Source organism: Rhincodon typus, chromosome 26 (genome assembly GCF_021869965.1).
Source record: "Rhincodon typus isolate 14 chromosome 26, sRhiTyp1.1, whole genome shotgun sequence".
Lineage (NCBI taxonomy): Eukaryota > Metazoa > Chordata > Chondrichthyes > Orectolobiformes > Rhincodontidae > Rhincodon > Rhincodon typus.
Window position 1 is genome coordinate 11,565,414 of NC_063357.1, and position 17,349 is coordinate 11,582,762.

General features: G+C 43.0%; 1 protein-coding gene across 1 annotated transcript in view; it reads right to left on the reverse strand.

Moving 5' to 3' along the window:
* The window catches only part of LOC125486187 (LHFPL tetraspan subfamily member 7 protein), a 262,361-nt gene that overhangs the window by 158,866 nt on the left and 86,146 nt on the right, over window positions 1-17,349 (reverse strand). The window lies entirely within an intron of this gene.

The following is a 17,349-nucleotide window of genomic DNA, read 5'->3' on the forward strand; positions in this document are numbered from 1 at the left end:
GTCAGGTGAAGTGACAGTGAGGTGAAGTCACCTGACAAAGGAGCAGGGCTCAGAAAGCTTGTGATTGCAAATGAACCTGTTGGACTATAACCTGGTGCCATGTGACATCTGACTTTGTCCACCCCAGTCCAACACCAGCACCCCCACATTATAAAGGCCATATTGTTGGCTATAAAGACACTAGGAAGCACATGGTAAGCGAGTATACAAAATATCTTCACGACATTTTTCTGCTGGGGATCTGTTGCGAGCAGTCTCACCTCAGCGTCACAGGCTTCTGGGTTAAACTCCCAGTCCAGTGTTTGAGCACAAAATTCCAAGCTGATGTTCCCCTGCCTGACCGAGGGAGCGCTGCACTGTTGTAGGTGCTGCCTTTCGAATGAGACGTTAAACTGAGGCCTATCTGCAGGTTTAGGTGGCCATAAAAGATCCAGTGACCAGGCAGCGGGATAGAAATCATAGGCCTGGATCATGCCTGTGATCCCATTCGGATCCAAATGGCCTCACCTCTGAAGCAAACACAGCATCCCCAGCCCCCAACCAGACAGCTGTGGGACCCCACTTTTATCCCGGGTACTATTTTGAAGAGTAAGGGAGTAATCGTAGAATCCCCACAGTGAGGTAGCAGGTCATTTGGCCCATCAAGTCTACTCCAACCCTCTGAAGAGATTCCCACCCCCACCCACCTCATCCCTATAACCCCACATTTCCCATGACTAACTCACCTAGCCTGAAAATCCCTGGACACTATGGGCAATATGGAATGGCCAATCCACCTAAACTGGACTGTGGGAGGAAACCAGAGCATCATGAGAAAACCTACACAGACACGGGGAGAACATGCAAACTCCACACAGACATCACCCAATGGTGGAATCGGACCTAGGTCCCTAGCACTGTGAGGCAGCAGGGCTAACTGCTGAGCCCACCATGCCACCTAATTTCTGAAGAAAGGTCCTGACCTGAAACGTCAACTTTCCTGCTCCTCTGATGCTGCCTGGTTTCTCCAGCTCCACACTGTGTTATCTAATTCCCAGTGTCCTGGCCGGTACTTAACCCTCAATTACCATCACAAAAGCAAATTATCTGGCCGTTATCACATTGCCTGTGTGCACTTCATTCTAACAGTGAGTATGTTTTAACAGTACTTCATTGTCTGTAAAATGCTTTGAGATGTCCAATGCTTGGGGAAAATGCAACATAAAGGTGCATCTTTCTTCCACAACTAGTGGGTACTGCTAGGAATGCCAGGCTCAGGAATGACATTACAATTCACTTTGAACCATAATGTTACACTGAAGATATAGCACAATTTTAAGTTCAATTTGCACCTACATTGCCACTTGTACCCAAACTGGCAACTCCATCCCAGCTGATTTAAGATAATTGGCAAAGGAAGCAGAGGTGAGATTAGAACAATTTGTTTTCTAACAGACAGTTGTTGTGATGTAGGAGGCCCGAAAGACGCAGCGAAAGCAGATGCAAGAGTGACTTTGCAAAGCCAATTTTATAGTTGCTTAAAAATGAAAGTAGCTCATGACTACGGGGATATCAAAGAGTTTGCACGATGGGCTAAGTGGCCTCCTTCTGAGCTGGATGTTTCTAACAAAGAGTGGCATGGAATGCTGGATTCGAAAGGCTGAAAGCACTTGTGAGCAGGGAACAGAAAATACAAATGTTGTTGCTCTGTCGTTTATCATTGAGGGCTAAATAGATGAAATACTGGTTGATAATTCCACAGAAACACTTTAGCTACCAGCTGGCCACCAGTTCTCAGTTTGCAGCCTCTGCTTGGGCCTGTGTGTAGATCAATGGCAGGAGATGAATGTGTGATATTAAAATGCACAGGCAGAGCTGCAGTGACACTCCCTAATGGCAGCACTCATTGTCATGCACTCGAGATGTGAGGTCCAATAACATGTTCTACACAAGATTAATTGGGGCTAAATGAACAAGCAGAAAAGAAATAAATGATTGATTCGATGAGAAAACCCTCCAAACAGCACCACTTTTGATATCCCAGCACTGGCTGTATTACTTTGTTGAATAATGGAGGAAGGTGTTGCACCTCTTGACGTGTTAAGAGTCGCAATCAGGTTTCTGAAAGAAATGTTTAGTTGCATTCATAGGTTTGAAAACTGAGACGATTTTTATATTGTGGCCACCAGTTTCCAATTAAATAGAACTTAGTGTCCCTTGGGGAACTGCTCACGCAGGAGATGGCTATAAGAGAAGAATAATTTCCTCACGTCTTTAGAGTAAATAATACATCAAAATGGCAGATCAGAGATGAAATTATCATTTGAAATGTTCCAAAGTACAGACAAAGGCGATTAATAACATTATGCCTGTCAGCATGGGTGTTGTTTTGATTGATAGCTTAGGCAAGCTGAGCAATATTACACATTTTGGAAATTAATGTACACATTTGGGGTCAATTTATTTCAAGCGCATGCTGTAAATTATAGAACAGAATAATGCGCTGGAATCTTTTAGCCTTTTCCATCATTGCTTAATTGTGACTTTCATGAATTAGTTAAGGGTAAAATAAATTGCAAAAACAAATATTTCTGTGTTTTTGAATTGTTACAATCCCAGCTGATGTTATTACCGGGCGAGTCAAATCCTAGACTGAACTCAGGCTTAATAGAACATATTTTGTTCTGTTTTTATCTAATATGGTGGTCTTTCACTAAAACACAAACATGCAAAGGTGCAGATTTCATTTTAATGATAGAACAGAGTTTTTTGTTCAAACGAAAAGAAGGCAGAATAAACCAAGCTATGTACATAGAACAATATTTGGAAGACTTCAAAACACATTAAAAATGCAATCCATTGATCCCAAGGCCCTCATGTTATAGGACTCAAAACCAGAGAGAGTTTACTTCTCGATCACATCTATTGGTTCAACTTAACTGTTTCTTCCAATTCCTGGTCTTGAAAGTGTGGTAGCCCTGTCCTTTATTGTTCAAACAACTAACTCACTCATGATTTGAACACTGTAACTTTCAAACTAAAATCTTTACATTGAGGTAACCTATTTGCTAAAACTTCTGAACCAACTCTTTTCTTTAGGAAAAATTGTTTCATACATTTAATTTCAACCAGGTCTTCCGTGAGCTGACAAGCAAAAGCTGTGCAAACAATCAGTTTTTCCCCTAAACTAAAACAAAATTCCTAATCCCTCTAAACAGAAAGAAACAGAAAGTGCTCCTCAATGTTCACTCTGCCTACTGTAAAACCGTCCCAATGCAAACAAATCTCTATTAGCTTCCCAGGAACTCTCTCTCTCTCTCATATTGGTTTTAAAAAAATCATAGCTCCAAAACTACTGAGAAGTTAATGATTAAATCCCCCTCACACACCATAAGCCAAAACACATGCCACTAGTTCAAAATCCAAATTCTAAAATAAATGAGATTAAAAGATATGTAAATTGCATACCTTACATCGTAGGCTCATTTATTTTTTTGACCATACCAGATTTAATCATGATCTCTATAGCAGCGACAGGTCTGCTTGCGATGTGATAGCTATCTTCCAATGATCTGCGATCACCACACTCCTATGTTACGGTGCAAGTTGGACTGTGTATTCGTGACACATAGGAGTGTTAGAGAAATTCCATCACCAATGTCTCTGTTGCATCCTGTGGATTCAAATGAATGATAGTTTCTCCCTTGAAGCCAGCTCCTCAAGCATTCAGGAAAACCCCCTGCAAAAGCAACATTGATAGACTGGACTTTGGGTCCAGATGGCTGAAAAACATTGGAACAGCAGTAGGCCATTCAGCCCATCATGCCATTCAACAGAATTGTGGCTGCTTGAACACTTCAATGCCTTTAATTCACCCTATCCTCATGGCCCTATTTATTTCTGAGGGAGGTTCCTGACCTGAAATGTCAACTTTCCTGCTCCCCTGATGCTGCCTGACCTGCTGTGTGTTCCTCCAGCTCCACACTGTGTTATCTCACAAAACCCTATAGTGTGGAAACAGGCCCTTCGGCCCAACAAGTCCACAACGACCCTTGAAGCATCCCACCCAGACCCATCCCCCTGTAATCCACCTAACCTACACGTCACTGAACACTATGGGCAATTTAGCATGGCCAATCCACCTAACCTGCACATCATTAGACCGTGGGAGGAAACTGGACCACCCGGAGGAAACCCACGCAGACACGGAGAGAACGTGCAAACTCCACACAGACAGTCGCCTGAGGTTGGAAATGAACCCGGGTCTCTGGCGCTGTGAGGCAGCAGTGCTAACCACTGAGCCACCGTGCCGCCCTCCTTGAAGGATAGTAGTTTTGACATGAATGACTGGGAGGACTTTGTGACCAATCGTTCAAAATGGAGATTGCGTCTGTCAAGTTGCATCACACTTTGAGTCACAGCATCTTAATGATGAGGCAGAGCAGCAGCAGAAATGGAAAGGAAGCAAATCCTGTACTCTGGATCCCATCCCCTCGTGGGACATCTTGCCCCATGTGCCCAAGGATGAAGGGGATTGAGAACCGGCCTGTTCAATCACATGAAGACCCACAGCAGAAATTTGCGACCCCAAGCAGACATCATCTTCAAATCGAGTGGGAAAACTGAGGAAAGTGGATGTGAGGAATGTTGGAACAGCCATGATCCTATTGAATGGCAAAGCAGGCCCAAGGGGCCGAATGGGCTACTCCTGGTCCTATTTCTTTTGGCCTCATTGTCTTAAGTAATATGTAAGTACAATTCTTTTAACAGTCTCTGATATTTTAAATTATTTCTTAACACATTCATCTTTACATTTGATCCATTGCCAATGGTTCAATGGTTCCAGATGGTACTGGACCATGAGAAATGAGATTTTTAAAAAAACAACTGGCATTTTTTTTGGCTCCTTGGCTGTCTTCCCTGAACCTGCTTGCTGTCTTTGATTTGAGTATTGTGCTATTAAGTGGGATTGGCTGTAACCAGGGTCAGATTTCCAGTATCCCACTGCGTATAAATGAAAACACACAAACCCAACACTAGGTTACAGCAGTCGCGATGCCAACACCCTTCTGCTGTAATTTTTCTTAAAATCCAACTTTGTTTTTCACAGTCCTGTATTAATCCTGACAATTAAAGCTAAAAATTACCTTTAATGTGTCACTGTGAGATGATTTTGTGGCATTTTAACGGGGGCGTAGGCAGGGTTGACAAGTGTTCTATTAGCACGAGAAATTCCCAGAATATTGCAGTGCGCCTTTTCCTGTAAAATTTTCCTTTGCCCCCTCTGTCATGCTGCACAATATCCTGGGAAACCTGAAAGGTGGCCAAGTGTGGAAGGTACTGGTGGAAATCGAGACTCCAAGACCTATACAAACCCCAAGCAAAATATAGAAGGCCAATGACAGAATGCATACAAAATGACCTGCTCACTTAAAGGCAGCCCGAGGAACACGTTACTGACCACTTGTTGTTCCAAGGTTATGTATTAAGTCTTCTGCAAATTCTGTTTTGTACAACTATATTTCACCGCATGATGTGGCAGCAGATGGTGTGGAGGATTAGAGTTTATAGCACAACACCAGTCTCGCTTCACAATGAGGTGGGAAACCAGTCCACCAGATAAATTAAAGATGCCACTTTACAGGGCCTATGGGAGTCCTAGACCATCAAATGTTGATGACAGCTCATTACGAGCTCCTGGTAATCTTTTCTGACCACCTGAATTTTTCCATGCACTGGAATGCACTGTCTCATGATTCCTGGAACCACACAGACCCAGAATTCCCTTCTCTCCACAGAATCAAGCCCCTTCTCCCCTCCTGCCAAGATTAAAAACTCCACATGTGGGAACAAGCTGGCCAGGTGGGGTAGGAAGGGAACAGAATGTCACAACTTTGAGATCACATCCTGTTGACCAGATGCGCCATCTACTCAACCGAACTTTGAAAAAACATATATCTGTGCTGTGCACTGAACCATGGGTTTATACTCCAAAAGATAATGACCAAAGCAAGTCTTCACATTCACTGTAGTGTAGTGGATGAGCTTAGAAGGGACATGTGCATGTGACAGCAACTTGCATTTTCAGAGCATCCCTTAATGTAGCAAAAGCACCCAAGACACAAGAGGAGGAGCACAAACAGTCTGGCTTTTGCAATGGGCCACATTATCAGGGTGAGCGACCAACAACTTGATCAAAGAGACTGGTCTTAAAGAAGACAGAGAGAGAGAGAGAGAGACAGAGGAAGAGGGATGGAGAAGCTTAGGGAGGGAATTCTGGAGCTTAGGGTCAGAGCCACTAAAGTCATGGCTACCAATGGTGAATTAAAGAAAATCTGAAATACTCAAGAAGCCTGATTCAGAAGAGCCCAGATATTACAAGGGTTTTAGGGTTGGAGAAGGTTACAAAACTGAGCATCCATAACATGTTGTCGGCCATCAGAAAAAGCCATCTTTCCACCATTAGGTGTGACTTCATGGGCTCAGATGATTACTCACACAATCACTGAGCCAGCAAAGGTAACAAAAAGGCTTAATTAAAGGCTCTATACCTGATTGCACATAGCAATGATAACAAAGTAAACAAATTGATAGTGTCCACTGAAGTAATAAATATTCATTATAAATAAATGTCAATGACAGAGACGTGGGCACAGAATGACAAGGATTGGGTATGGAATATTAAGAGATATGTAACATTCAAGCGGAATAGAAATCTGGGTAAAGGGGGAGGGATAGCACTATTAATCAGGAATAGCATTAGTGCAATAGTTAGAGATGATTTTTAGTTCAGGAGATCAAGATTCAGTGGGTGGAGATGAGCAATAGGAGGGGAAAAATGCCACTGATAGGTCTACAGGTCCCCTAACAGTAACCACAATGTAGGATGAAGTAAACAAGAAGGAATATTCGGTGCTTTTAATGAAGAGATGGCAATGAGCATGGGTGATATACATATAAACTGGAACATCAGATTAGCATTGCCTGTTTGCACAGTTCATACAAAATTTTTGAGATAGCTTCTGAGAACTGTATATTCTGCAACCAACAAGAATGCAGGTTGTATTAGACTTGTAAAGAGATAAAGTTGAATTAATGACCTCAGAGTAAAGGCATTTCTTGGCAGCTGTGACCACAATATGATTGAATTTTACATCCAGATCAAAAGGGAGAAGAATGGGTCCAGGACTAGTTTTTTAAAACTTAAATATGAACAACTATGTGGATGTGAGAGCTAAGTTAAGTGAAGTGAACTGGAATTTTGGGCTCAGAGAACAGATCAGTAGGGAAGCAGTGGGAGACATTTAAAGGGATATTTCAGAACGCTCAGAATAAATATATTCCTAGCATGAAGAAAATTTTCAAACCACCATCTGTGGTTAACTGAAGAAATCAGGGCAAGCATCAGATTTAAGGAAAGAAACATACAAGTATGCAAATTTCAATAAAAGGTTAGATGATTGGTCAGTATCTAAAGAATGGCAGAAAATAATTAAAAGGATAATCAGGAGAAAGAGATTAGAGTGTGAGGGGCGGCTGGGTAGAAATGTTGAAATGGATAGTAAGAGTTTCTGCAGCTATCGAAAAAGGAAAAGATTAAGCAAATTGACCATTTGTTCTCTAGAGAGAGTGAGAATGGAGAGTTAATAAGTGACAATAAGAAAATGATGGATGAAATGAACAAAATAATTGCTTCTATCTTCACTTTGGAGGATATAAAAAATCCCAATCATAGCCATAAACCAGCAATTGGAAGGCAGAGAAGAACTTGGTGAAATTACAATCACCAGGAAAGCAACACTGAGCAACATGAAATTGCAAGCTGATTAGTGGGCTTCATCCTAGGGTCTTAAAAGAGGTGGCTAATGAGATAGTGGGTGCATTGGTGTTAACTTTCCAAACTCTAGTAGATTCTGAAAAGCAAATCTCTATTCAAGAAGATAGCGAGGCAGAAAAGAGAAAACCCTGAGTCAGTTAGCTTGTTTTTAATTAAAAAGGTGTTAGAATCAATCACGAAGGAGGTGATAGATGAACACTTAAGGAAAAAAATCAAGGTAATCAGGAAGAGTCAGCATGGCTTAACAGAACGGAAATCATGTTTAATCAATTTATTGGGTTTCTTTGAAGGAGTGACATGTTCTGTGGATAAGGGGGAAGCACACTGACGTACTATACTTGGGTCTCCAGAAAGTATTTGACAAGGTACCACACAGAAGGTAGAAGCACATAGTGTAGGGAGTAACATATTAGCATGGATAGAGGGTTGGTCGGCAGACAGAAAAGAGAGAGAAATGGGTTTTTTTCTGATTGGTATCATGTGGGGAGAGGGGTCTCACAGAGGTCTGTGTTGGAGTCTCAACAATTTGTATTAAAGACCTAGATGACACAAAGACAGGTAAGAAAGTATGTTGTGGAAAGGACATAAGGAGGTTGCATATTGGTAGAGATAGATTGAGTGAGTGGGCAAAAATCTGGCAGATGGAATATAATGTGTGAAAATGCAAAATTGTTCACTTTGGCAGAAAGAACAATAGAGCATCACTTTGGCTGAATGACTGCAGAATTCTGAAGTGCAGAGGGACCTAAATGTTCTGGTGCATTAGACCCAAACAGGTAGCACGCAGGTACAACAAGTAACTTTAGGTCTCCTTATTTAAGGAAGGATGTAATTGCATTGGAGCTGGTTCAGAGGAGGTCCATTGGATTGATATCTGGAATGAGCAGGTTGTCTTAAGTTGAAAGGTTGGGAAGACTGGGCTTACTTTCACTTGAGTTTCGAAGTGTGAGGAGTGACTAGATTGAAGAGTATATGTTTCTGAACAGTCTTGACTACAGGATATTTGCCTTGTGGGTGAGTCCAGAACCAGGAGGCACTGTTTAAAACCTGAGGGTTACACTTTTACGATGAAGATATGGAGTTTTTTTTTCTCACAGAGGGTGTATAACTTTAGAACGCTCTGCCTCGAAAGGTGATGGAGGTGAGACCATTGAACAATTTAAAGTTGGACGTAGATAGACTTTTGTTGGGTAAGGGAATCAAAAGTTATTGAGAGTAGGTGGGAATGTGGAATTTGAAACAGAAATTGATTAGCTATGATCTTCTTGAATGACGGAACAGGTTTGAGGAGCTGCTCCTAATTTATGTATTCATTAACACTATGGCTACAAGAGCAGGTCAGTGTTTGGATATTCTGTAAAGTGACTCATCATTGAATTCCTCAAATGCTTTCCATCAAGGCATGAGTGAGGAATGGCTGGAATACTCTTCACTTTGCTGGATGGGTGCAGCTCTAACAACGCTTGAGATGTTCAACACCCTTCAGGACAAAGCAGCTTACTTAATTGGCATTCATCCATTACCATCAATATTCACTGCCTCCAACCCCAATGGCCAGTGGGTAGTAATGTGTATCATCTATGAAAGATTGCGATAATTCACCGCAGCATTTTGATGGTACCTTCCAAACTTGTCACCTCCACCAGCTGGAAGGAGAATTTAGGCACCACCATCTGTAAGTTCTCCTCCGAGCCACACACACCATCCTAATTTGGAATTATATCGTACTGTTCTTCCATTGTTGCTGGGTCAAAATTCTGGAGATTTCCCCCCTAATGATCTGTGGGTGTACCTACACCACAGCAATTGCTCATTATCACTTTCTCAAGGGCGATTAGGGGGATGGGCAATCATTTTGTCAGCTCTGCTCACCACCAACGAATAAGATTAAGAAACAACAATTGGAGGGTGATACTATTGGAGATTTGAAAGCACGGATGATCAAACGTGACAGTGAGTAAAAGGAAATTTCCTTCGACACCCCATTACTCCACAAGAAACAGCTTACGAATAAGGAAATAACCCATAGAGTCATACAGATGTACAGCACAGAAACAGACCCTTTGGTCCAACTTACCCATGCTGAACAGATAACCTGTATAAATCTCGTCCCATTTGCCGGCATTTGGCCCATATCCCTCTAAACCCTTCCTATTCACATACCCATCCAGGTGTCTTTTAAATGTTGTAATCATATCAGCCTCCACTATCTCCTCTGGCAGCTCATTCCATACACACACCACCCTCTGCGTGAAAAGGTTGCCCCTTAGGTCCCTTTTATATGTTTCCCCTCTCACCTTAAACCTATACCCTCTAGTTTTAGACTCCCCCACCCCAGGGATAAGACCTTTCCTATTCACCCTATCCATAACCCTCATGATTTTATAAACCTCCGTAAGGTCACCCCTCAGCCTCTGACGCTCCCAGGAAATAGCCCAAGTCTATTCAGCCTCTGGCAACTTCCTTGCAAATTTTTTTCTAAACCTTTTCAAATTTCACAACGTCCTTCCTATTTGATGGAGACCAGAATTGCACGTAATACTCCAAAAGTGGCTGAACCAACCTTCTGTACCGCCACAACATGACCTCCCACCTCCTATACTCAATGCACTGGCCAATAAAGGCAAGTATACTAAACGCCTTCTTCACTACTCTGTCTACCTGCAACTCCACTTTCAAGGAACTATGAACCTGCACTCCAAGGTCTCTTTGTTCAGCATCACTCTCCAGGACCTTAGGGAGTGCTACACCTGCCCCTACACCTCCTCCCTCACCCCCATCCCAGGCCCCAAGAAGACTTTCCACATCAAGCAGATGTTCACCTGCACATCTGCCAATGTGGTATACTGCATCCGCTGTACCCGGTGTGACCTCCTCTACATCGGGGAAACCAAGCGGAGACTCGGGGACCGCTTTGCAGAACACCTACGCTCGGTTCGCACTAAACAACTGCACCTCCCAGTCGCGAACCATTTCAACTCCCCCTCCCATTCCTTAGACGACATGTCCATCCTGGGCCTCCTGCAGTGCCACAACGATGCTACCCGAAGGTTGCAGGAACAGCAACTCATATTCTGCTTGGGAACCCTGCAGCCCAATGGTATCAATGTGGACTTCACAAGCTTCAAAATCTCCCCTCCCCCTACTGCATCCCAAAACCAGCTCAGCTTGTCCCTGCCTCCCTAACCTGTCCTTCTTCCCACCTATCCCCTCCTCCCTCAAGCCCCACCCCCATCTCCTACCTACTAACCTCATCCCGCCCGCTTGACCTGTCCATCCTCCCTGGACTGACCTATCTCCTCCCTACCTCCCCACCTACACTCACCTTTACTGGCTCCATCCCCGCCTCTTTGACCTGTCTGTCTCCTCTCCACCTATCCTCTCCTCTATCCATCTTCTATCTGCCTCCCCCTCTTTCCCTATTTATTTTAGAACCCCTTCCCCTCCTCCATTTCTGAAGAAGGGTCTAGGCCCGAAACGTCAGCCTTTCTGCTCCTCTGATGCTGCTTGGCCTGCTGTGTTCATCCAGCTCTACACCTTGTTATCTCAGTGTCTAAGTCCTGCCCTGATTTACCTTTCCAAAATGCAGCACCTCACATTTATCTAAATTAAACTCCATCTGCCACTCCTTTAGCAGATGTATTTTTTCAATAATGATTATTCAAGACCTCTTCACAATACAGCAAGGCTTAGTGCTGTGCCACCAGCTTTTATATAATCATAGCCAGACTCGAAAAAGACTTTGTTCCACAAAGTGCCACCTGCTGAGGCCAAGTGTAAAGCCAAATTTCATCAATTGTCACTACAAATGTCAACATAGTAAAATTGGGGAATGGGGATCAAAAAAAAGTGGGAGGTTTCAATGAAAGGGCATTCACATCTGAATTATTCTCTTAGTTTGTCAGTCAAGGAGTGAATGCATAAAGCTTTGGTCTCTACAGATTACAGCAATGGATGAGTTCATATATTCAGGTGATGCCTTGACAGCTTAGAGGAATTTGGTGCAAAATCTAACAGCTAGTGGCAGGTTTGAAAACAATTGATAGGATCTACAGGAGTCAATGCCAGCGCTGAGAATAAGATGAATATGTACAACAGTATCATTGTTTGCACACAGGCTGACAGATGGTTGGGAGCATGAAAAGGTTATAATGCTGCAGGGTATCAAATGGCAACATTATAAGCATAGAGAAAAGCTCAACGAGTGGGGTTTCACTGTGGTTGGAAAGGGTGTAAATGGAGACCAAGTACACTGTGCAGTTCTGGTCGCCTCACTGTAGAAAATAGGAGCAACAGTAGGCTATTCGGCCCTTTGGGCCTACTCTGCTATCCATTGTGATTATGGTTGATCGTCCACCTCAATAGTCTATTGCTGCCTTCTCCCTGTATGCTTTGATCCCTTTTGCCCCACGTATTATATCCAACTCCTCTTGAAATCATACAATGTTTTGGTCTCAACTACTTTCCCTGATAACGAATTCCACAGGCTCACCACTCACTGGGTGAAGAAATTTCTTCTCCTCTCAATGCTAAATGGTCTACCCCGTAACATTAAACTGTGAACCCCCTGGTTCTGGACTTCCCTGTCATCAGGAACATCCTCCTAGCACCTGCCCTGTCTAGCCCTGTTAGAATTTTATTGCTTTCTATGAAACTCCCTTTCATTCTTCTGAACTCAAGTGAATATAGTCCTAACCGATTCAATCACTCCTCATATGTCATTCCTGCCAGCCCAGGAATTAGGCTGCTAAATCTTCACTGCACTCCCTCTATAGCAAGAACATGCTTCCTCAAGTAAGGAGACCAAAACTGGGCACACTACTCCAGGTGTAGTCTCACTAAGGTTCTGTATAATTGCAGTAAGACATCCCTGCTCTTGTGTTTTCTTTTATAATTTCACATGATTCCCTTATGTTACAGTAGCTATATAGACCCACAGCAATGTGGCTCATTCTTTGACCTCCCTCTGGGCAATTAGGGATGGGCAATAATTGCTGGTCTAGCCAGCAACACCTACATCCTATGAATGAACATATACAAGAAGGTGTTTAATTATTTGAATACAAAATCCTGATCCAGCAATTATCCATTGTCGTCATTATTCGAATACATGCACTCAGTTCAATGAAGATAATTAAATACTTCACTGGTCAATGTTACTTTCAGTCAGCAGCACATCTTGCAAAACTAGTCATTTGGTACAAAAATATGTTGCACAATGTTCTTTTGATCTGCTTTGTCTGTTGAACAATGATTAAATGGATCATACCGTAATGATTAACAATGTCACGTCTGCAATATACAAGGTTCTGATCCTTGGTTGAGCTTGATCCAACTAACTGGTATTCCTTGTGTTTGGAAGGATCTTACTCAAGCAGGGAAATTGGATGGTTTCTACAATAAATTGCCAGAAGTTGTTATTTTCTCGCCTTTCCATGTCTTTCCACATCAGTGAAGTGGGCACATGGCCAAATGGATGAGGCATCTGTGTTTGGTGTCAGTTGTGATGCTATCAGAAGATTGCAGGTTCGATTCCTACTGTGATCACTGTTTGGGCAGCATCAGTGGTTCGCACTGCTGCCTCACAGCGCCAGGAACCTGGGTTCAATTCCACCTCAGATGACTGCTCTGTGTGGAGTTTGCACATTCTCCCCGTGTCTGTGTGGGTTTCCTCTGGAAACCTTGCGCAGGTTGGGTGGATTAGCCATGCTATAGACTACCCATAGTGTCCATGGATGTGCAGGCTATGTGGCTTAGCCTTAGAATATGCAGGACTACAGGGATGGGGGTTGGGGTATGGGTTGCTCTTTGGAGGGTCAGTGTGGACTCAAGGGGCTGAATGGCCTGCTTTGTCACTGTAGGGATTCTATGACTCTTTCCTGTGACATTATCAACTTTCTGATAGTAAATGAGGAGATAACAACATAGGCCTAGGTCATTGTTCATCATGTCCTATAATCATGTACTAAGGAGTGACTGGCACTATCCTATATTAACTTGCCCTACAAATATCTTCCTATAAGCAAGGGGCTAATCTCTGTTTGATGATTTGATGGACCAGGTAGCTTTCCTCCCAATCACTCTCAGATTTAGGCAACACCTTGTAGCTTTTACTTCCCCCTTCAGTGTGGTAGGACAAAAGCAATTCTTCTCCATCATCTTTGATATTCTTCTCCCCAGAGGGTTGTGGATGCTCAAATGTTGACTATATCTAAGGCTGAGATTTGGTTGTTGGTCTATCAAGGAATCAAAGGATGTGGAGAGCAGCAAGAGAGTGGAGTTGAGGTAAAGGTTTAATTATGATCGTATTGAATGATAAAGCAGGCGAACGGGGCTCTATGGTCAATTCCTGCTTGTTTCTCTTCTTTACATCTCAGTGAAGTGGGAAAAGGCTTTCTAAGATTTGTAAATAGTATCACCTGAAGGGGCGGGGAAAGGCACCTAATATCTCCAGGTGTTGGGTAGTTCATCCCACTGACAGGACATTGCTACGAATTCTAATTTGTACTCAGGTTTCAACTTGACTGCCCCAGAGGCATCTCAGCGGATGGGTTAAATTGAAACTTCCATCTCTGAGGGAAGAGAATGTGTTTGGGTAATCTGCCCTTCTGACAAATCGGTTAATAAGAAGGAGCTAGAGAACAGGCTTGGAGCAGAGGACATTATCAAAAAGGACTCTCACAACTGGAAAAAACATGAAAGGTTGAAAGTTAGTATTTCATAACAGCATTGTAGCCAACAACTTATATTTGTATTGCACCTTTAATATGGTAAGGTGTACCGAGGCTTCATATGAACATTATCAATTCATATAAGGAAATATTAGGCCAGGAAACCATGAACTTGGTCAAGGAGGTAGGCTTTTAGGGAACATTTTAAAAGAGTAAAGTTACACATTTTAAGGATGGAATACTAGAGTTTACGGCCTAGACAGGTGAAGTTGTGTTGCTAATGGTGGAGTGATTAAAATTAGGGAACAGGAAGAGGCCAGAATTAGGTGAGTGTGGAAAACTTTGGAAGGTTGTGGGACTTATAGTAGACTGTGGAGATAGGAGGGATGAGGCCATGGAGGAATTTGAACACAGGACGAGAATTTTATAACCGAGACTTTTCCACACTAGTAATCGACAAAAGTCAGTATGCACAGGGGTGATGGGAAGCAGATCCGACAGAATGGGCGGGCAGTTGATGGACTCAACTAGAAGTTAACTGGGAAAAAATCCAACTGGGATCATCCACGTTGTTCTTGAAGAAATACTGGCCAGTTGTTTCAAATTCATAGGAGGGATGGACAGGAGGTTCAGCCATCTTTCTGATCTCCAAAGGGCATCTAGTGCAATCTTTGGGGGGGGGGGGGGTTCTGTAAACAAGAAAGTACCCTCACCTGAAATAGTCAAAGGGCATTGTATGTCCATGCAGCCAATCACTGGCAGTTTGTTGGAGTGGTGCCAACAATCTTCATTTCTACTCTTTTATTTAAATAAACACCAAACAAATTAGACAGGCCTGTAACAAAAATTGCACAATCATCTTTTTTCATTCACAAAACAACAGCACTGGCTAGGCAGCATTTATTGCCCATCCCTAATTGCCCAGAGGGCAGTTCAGAGTCAACCACATTGCTGTGGGTCTGGAGTCACATGTAGGCCAGACCAGGTAAGGATGGCAGTTTCCTTCCCTAAAGGGCATTAGTGAACCAGATGGGTTTTTCTAAACAATAGGCAATAGATTCATGGTCATCATTAGATTCTTAATTCCAGATATTTATTGAATTCAAGTTCCACTGTCTGCTGTAGCAGGATTTGAACCCAGGTCTCCAGAACGTTATCTGGGCCTCAGGATTAACAGTCCAGTGATAATACCACTAGGCCATTGCCTCCCCATAATCCTCCTTTCTACATGGAGTGTAAGGTCCTGCTTAGTTAAAAATGAAAGAGGATGAACCACTTGTGAGTCTTAACAAGAACAGACATTTGTCTGAACAACAAGATGTAGTTTACCACAACATAGCAATAGGCAGAGGTTACACTGGCTAGTTAGACATAATTACTAATATTAGCAGGAGCCAGAGATGATACATGTGATCCCCATCAAGATCTAGAGTTGTGCTCCCTGATTCTCCACCCAAGACAGTGTGACAGTATCAGATTGGAAGGAACCTAATGGAATCTCAAACATTAACCCTTTCAGAGTCATTACTTTTTACAACAAAGGTTAGGTTAAATATGCAGATCAAGTTGGGGGCCACTGACAGTAGCATTCAAGTACAGACCTCCATGCATGTTCCACCCATTTAACCAGGGTGTCATGCTGTGCAGAGAATGCTAGAGGTCCCACAAAAACAAAAGTAGAGGAAATTCGGCCAGTTTTATTTTTGTTGGCCCAGAAGCAGCCTCCAGCCAACTGCTGACAGTATATTTAAGAGATGTTCTCTCATTATCTCACTTCCAACTCAGGGACGCACTTCCTTGCCCTGCACACAGACATCTGACTTAATGGTTGACCAAACCCCCAAGTGGGTAGGCCACAGGCCTTGGGGTGCCCATGGCATTGAAACAAAGACCACAGCCCAATTTGGTTCAGGCCTCAGGCTGCACAGACTGAATGACCATTTTGCCTCTTCCACAGAATTTTGGGCAAGTTTCTGTCAGAACCTTTGATATGCCAGGAACACATGCACAGCAGCAACCCTGATGTGGCCGCCATATTTGTTGATCTACCAACAACACCACTGCACTGCAATGTGATTCATTACATTAAATACTTTGAGACAGCTTGATGTGCAAAGTGCTTTATAAATGCAACGATTCTTACCACGCCTTCACCAAAGCATTTTTAGTGTTTTTATTGAAGGATATTAATTCACATTAAGAGATGTATGGTTTTAGATAAATGAACTGCAGAAAAGGCTGACGTGTTTGCAGGAACAGAAATTCATTTCTCTTCCCAATCAGAGCCAGTGGGAATCTCAAACTATCCACTTTACGAGGCAGTGAAATGTTTTCTTATTCAAGTCAAGACAGCCTATTCTATGTTGTAATTATCAGTGCTATACAGTGTGACCTTCAATGTGTCATGTCTTTAACATTTTGAAGTGGTGAGTTTGAGGCTCCCTCTGTTTTCCATATGGTTAAAGCATGCTGTCGCTCAGCATCTTGTATCTGTGACAAACAGAAGATATGGTCCCCTTCTCAGTGAGGATTCTCTCATTTGTACAAATGTTCACTAAGCTCTGGCATTAATGCACCTTTCTTCAGTTACTTTTCTCATTTGCGAGGGCAGATAGGCCCAGACTCAAAAGGACAATTTACAATGGACAGGGTGGGGGAAGGGGATTGATGCTGATGAGTACGTGCACCCTATGGCCATGTCTGTATATGTGTGCGTCTGTCTGTCGGTCCGTGTGTGTGGGTCTGTCTCTCTGTCTGTGGGTGTGTCTGTCTCAGTTGCCTCACTCTGTGTGTGTGTGTGTGTGTGTGTATGTGTCTGTGTGTGTGTGTGTGTGTGTGTCTGTGCCTGTGTGTTTGTGTGTG